This window comes from Epinephelus fuscoguttatus, linkage group LG15 (assembly GCF_011397635.1).
Source record: "Epinephelus fuscoguttatus linkage group LG15, E.fuscoguttatus.final_Chr_v1".
NCBI classification, from domain to species: Eukaryota; Metazoa; Chordata; class Actinopteri; order Perciformes; family Serranidae; genus Epinephelus; species Epinephelus fuscoguttatus.
The window spans coordinates 42,452,043-42,457,599 of NC_064766.1; positions in this window are offsets into that span (position 1 = coordinate 42,452,043).

The following is a 5,557-nucleotide window of genomic DNA, read 5'->3' on the forward strand; positions in this document are numbered from 1 at the left end:
TGATGCAGAAGTGATGTAGTAGTGATGTAGTAGTGATGCAGAAGTGATGTAGTAGTGATGTAGTAGTGATGCAGTAGTGATGCAGAAGTGATGCAGTAGTGATGCAGAAGTGATGCAGAAGTGATGTAGTAGTGATGCAGTTGTGATGGAGTACTGATGCAGAGGTGATATAGTAGTGATGCAGTAGTGATGCATAAGTGATGTAGTAGTGATGCAGAAGTGATGTAGTAGTGATGCAGAAGCGATGCAGTAGTGATGTAGTAGTGATGCAAAAGTGATGTAGTAGTAATGCAATAGTGATGAAGTAGTGATGCAGAAGTGATGTAATAGTGATGCAGTCATGATGGAGTAGTGATGCAGAAGTAATGCAGTAGTTATGTAGTAGTGATGCAGTATTGATGCAGAAGTGATGCAGTATTGATGCAGTCGTGATGCAGAAGTGATGTAGTAGTGATGCAGTCATGATGCAGAAGTGATGTAGTAGTGATGCAGTAATGATGCAGTCGTGATGCAGAAGTGATGTAGAAGTGATTTAGTAGTGATGCAGAAGTGATGCAGTAGTGATGCAGTCGTGATGCAGAAGTGATGTGGTAGTGATGTAGAAGTGATGCAGAAGTGATGTAGAGTGATGCAGTAGTGATGCAGTAGTGATGCAAAAGTGATGTAGTAGTAATGCAGAAGTGATGTAATAGTGATGCAGTCATGATGGAGTAGTGATGCAGAAGTAATGCAGTAGTTATGTAGTAGTGATGCAGTATTGATGCAGAAGTGATGCAGTATTGATGCAGTCGTGATGCAGAAGTGATGTAGTAGTGATGCAGTAGTGATGCAGTCATGATGCAGAAGTGATGTAGTAGTGACGCAGTAATGATGCAGTCGTGATGCAGAAGTGATGTAGAAGTGATTTAGTAGTGATGCAGAAGTGATGCAGTAGTGATGCAGAAGTGATGTAGTAGTGATGTAGAAGTGATGCAGAAGTGATGTAGAGTGATGCAGTAGTGATGCAGTAGTGATGCAGAAGTGATGTAGAAGTGATGCAGTAGTGATGCAGTAGTGATGCAGAAGTGATGTAGTAGTGATGTAGAAGTGATGTAGTAGTGATGCAGTTGTAATGTAGTAGTGATGCAGAAGTGATGTCGAAGTGATGTAGTAGTGATGCAGAAGTGATGCAGTAGTGATGCAGTTGTAATGTAGTAGTGATGCAGAAGTGATGTAGTAGTGATGTAGTAGTGATGTAGAAGTGATGTAGTAGTGATGCAGAAGTGATGCAGAAGTGATGCAGTAGTGATGTAGTGGTGATGTAGAAGTGATGTAGTAGTGATGCAGAAGTGATGCAGAAGTGATGTAGTAGTGATGTAGTAGTCACTGCATCTGATCACCACTGCATCATATCACTACTGCATCTGATCACCACTGCATCATATCACTACTGCATCTGATCACTACTGCATCATATCACTACTGCATCTGATCACCACTGCATCTGATCACCACTGCATCATATCACTACTGCATCTGATCACCACTGCATCATATCACTACTGCATCTGATCACCACTGCATCATATCACTACTGCATCTGATCACCACTGCATCTGATCACCACTGCATCTGATCACTACTGCATCATATCACTACTGCATCTGATCACCACTGCATCATATCACCACTGCATCTGATCACCACTGCATCATATCACTACTGCATCTGATCACCACTGCATCTGATCACTACTGCATCTGATCACTACTGCATCTGATCACCACTGCATCATATCACCACTGCATCTGATCACCACTGCATCTGATCACTACTGCATCTGATCACTACTGCATCTGATCACCACTGCATCATATCACTACTGCATCTGATCACCACTGCATCATATCACTACTGCATCATATCACTACTGCATCTGATCACTACTGCATCTGATCACCACTGCAGCTGATCGCTGCTGCACCTCCATAAATCAGTTATTACATTTTTGATGTTTGAACGGTAAATGTTGAAAAAAGTCTCAGTTTTTCACTCATGTCGTGAAAAGTTTGTTTTTGGACAGGTTTTAATGAGATGTAGAATAAAGTGATTCTGATGAAATATCAATGTTTTAAGACCAGATCTGGTTATGGTTTGTTTTTCTGACAGAGGTGTTTGTTGCACATGTTGTGTTCAAGGACTGTCAGAAATTTGAAGAAGATCCAGTGATCATTTCTGTTGTTACAGTTTCTGGCTGATAAACAGGATAATTTTGGTCATTTCTAAAGAAAACATACCTTCTAAACCTGCTCACATGTTTCCTTTAAAAAACTCCAAAATTTGGAGGATAGATCATCTTGTTTTCTTTAACATCTGCAGTAAAATAAATACAAAATACGACCATTTCAATCTGTAAGCCCCTCCCTTGAGCCAAAACAGGGATCAAAACATCACAAATAAGTAAGGAACTGTCCCTTACATTCACAGCACCGGAAGCAGCCTCTGTTATCTTTCTGAGTTTATGAGTATGAATCGACTTGACTTGATTCTCTCCACAGTGACTTGGGACTTAAAGGTTAAGACTTGTTTGTGACTTCCTCAGGTTCGGTCTGTCTGTTTCCATGTCAACAACTGGAGGTGATGTTTTCGTTGTGAAGCACTGTGAGACGCTTCAATTCACTAATAAACTGTAATATTATAATAATAATAATAATTATTATTATTATTATTATTGTTATTGTTGTTATTATTGTTATCAACTTAAACTTCCATACAGTCACTGCAGCACTTCACTTATACCACAGTAACTGTACACTGTAGTGCAGTGAAGTATTAGTACCTGTACAGGTGTTACTAGTAGTTGTACTGCAGTGACAGATGTTTAACATCATGCTAACTGTGTGCTAACTCATGTGCAGTCGGACTCACGTGCAGGTCGGGATCTACGGGTGACGGTGCGGGTCAGCTGATCAGTGCTGATTATTGATTGATTGTTGTCATTATTAGCTGTGATTAATGTGGTGCTAAAACTCTGAGCTAACTGCTAAGATCCGGGACAAGAAGTCGGCTAAGCTACATGCTAACTGCCGTGAGCGGAAGTGACGCGCTCATTAATTAAACTACGGACAGTGTGTAGTTTGACTCGGGAGCGGCTCAGTGACAGAAACAAGATGAAAGTCAAACTTACTGTTCAGCGTTGAAACCTCATATCACACAGCGTTAGCCTGGAGGCTAATCAGGCTAATCTGTTCCTGCTTCTGCTCCTCGGCTTCTTCTCTGGTTCTGACGCAGCAGTGACGCGGCAGTGACGCTCCGCTGCCTCCTGCTGGTCCCTGCTGGTCACTACGTGTTTCCATCTGTGATGGGAAAATTCACAGTTTTCATAGAAAAGAGGAGAAAGTGGTTTGTCTTATCAATCTGATCTTAATGTTGTAAAAAAAAAAAACAGACAGAGAGAGAGAAACAGAGAGTTCTGTATAAGAGCAGGACTGTGTGTCGGCGTCACTCTGCAGCTGTACGGAAACACATCCAATGACATCACCCAGATGTGCCGATCACCAGGACGAGGTCAGCTCCTGATCCCTGCTGCTGTCAGACAGCCTCAGGTCGCAGAGGCAGGACGGGATACGGTGTAGGTGTTATAACACACTGAACATGATGACTCACACAGATGTGCTGATCATGACAACTCTCATAGTAGATTATTGTCTGCTGGCACACAGGTGGAGGTGCAGCCTGTGCTGAATGAAACATGAAAACAATTAACAGTTCATTTCAGGTGGCGATGTGTTCATGTGACACTGTAAATGATATCACCTGAACAAATCCTGTTGGTAACATGTCATATTACTTTGTTACTGTAACACGTGACAAAAGTATCAAACACACACACACACCCCGACACTGTAATCAGCTCCATGTTCTTTATATTAAATACAAGAGTGTGACAAAATAAAAGCATGGAACAGAACCAGAAACAAAGAGAAAAGCTGAGAATTTTAGTAAATTAAAATTCAACCTTTACTTTAACTCAGGATGACATGGAGGTAAAGACTCGTTTATAATGTAGCCGAGTAAAACAATATGAAATAAAAACACTTAGACACAGAAAATAAAAACCCAAAGAGAAACTGACATAAAATCAGCAACAAGAAGTAAAAAGCATTAAAACCACAATTAAAAATGTAAAAAGAAAGAATAATAAAATGCATCAATGATGAAAAAAACAAACCTCAAAGTAAAGTATGATGTCATTAAATATTTAAATTGCTCTGCATGTTGTTCCAGCAGCAGACTGGGATCCAGTCACTAAGGTTGGTAAAGAACGAATTGAGCTGATGTCAGAAGGTAAAAGACCAGTAAGAGCTTTATGAATAAATGAAACCCAGTGTCCTTACGTCTCACACTGACACAGGCCCACACAGCCTCAGCAGGCAGATCACAGGGATGAATCTGAAGACAGACTGAGAGTCAGAGTCCAGCGGACGTCTAAAATATCACCATCATCTAAGACTGATTAAAAAAAGTTCCCTCAACAAGAAAGAAGAGTCTGTCTCTATATAAGAATCCAGTGTTTATTCATAATAAAGGCACCAGCTCAGAAACATGACATTTAACTGCAGGTTAACACCAAGGCTCTGATCCTCTGTGAGTCGTATGACAAAGTGAAGACAGTGTTAATGTGTCGGTGTCTCACATCTGTCGGATCACAGGGCATGAAAATGTTCTTCAGTCAAAAAGCAGAAAGTAAAAAGTTCAGATTTCTTTCACGTCACTGTACAAACATACAACGAAATGCAGGTGCACTCAAAGATCGGGCTCATATATGAAAATAAGTCATAATGAAAACAAAAATAAATAAAGTCTCAAATCCATCACATTTTACACATTTGTACAAATAACTCATTGACTCACTGCCAGTGTGGACACTTACACTGGGAGTTACAAAAGACCTGTGATGTGCTCTGATCGACCTGCAGGGTTTTCTCAAGGGCGACAGTTCAAACCATCACGTCATCACTGTGACCTCGTCACATGTCCACGTTTGGTCATGGACTTTCCACGTCCACATATGGCGTCCAAGGTACCCTGGGTGTGTTGGTTGTTGACGTTCTGGGACACCGTGTCAACTTCAGCCTGTTACATGCATTGTCTGTTTTCAAAATACACTTCTGTTTTCACAGGAAATGTACAGTTTGATACAGTCTCTTTCAAAATAAAAGCACTACGTCGGTACAACACCACCAACTGATGTTTGTTTCCTTCAACAACACACACGTGGTTACGTTTAGCCGACACACATGGAACATTTAACACTTGAAACAGGAGTAACAACAGATGAAGGAAACTGACTGGAACAAAATAGAAATTTCGGCGACAGGCACCACCTGAGTTTTATTTCTGTTGTATTTGAGTTAACTTGTGTTTGATACTTTTGCACCGTGCAGAAATGTTCTGTAAGTAAGAGAAGTTAACTGTTGTCCTCTCCACGAAGTATAAAATACCATTTTGTGTCCAACTAAAAGTTTGTGATGCGACTTTCTCTTCAGCTGTTTGGATGGATGTGAGGTTTGTCTTT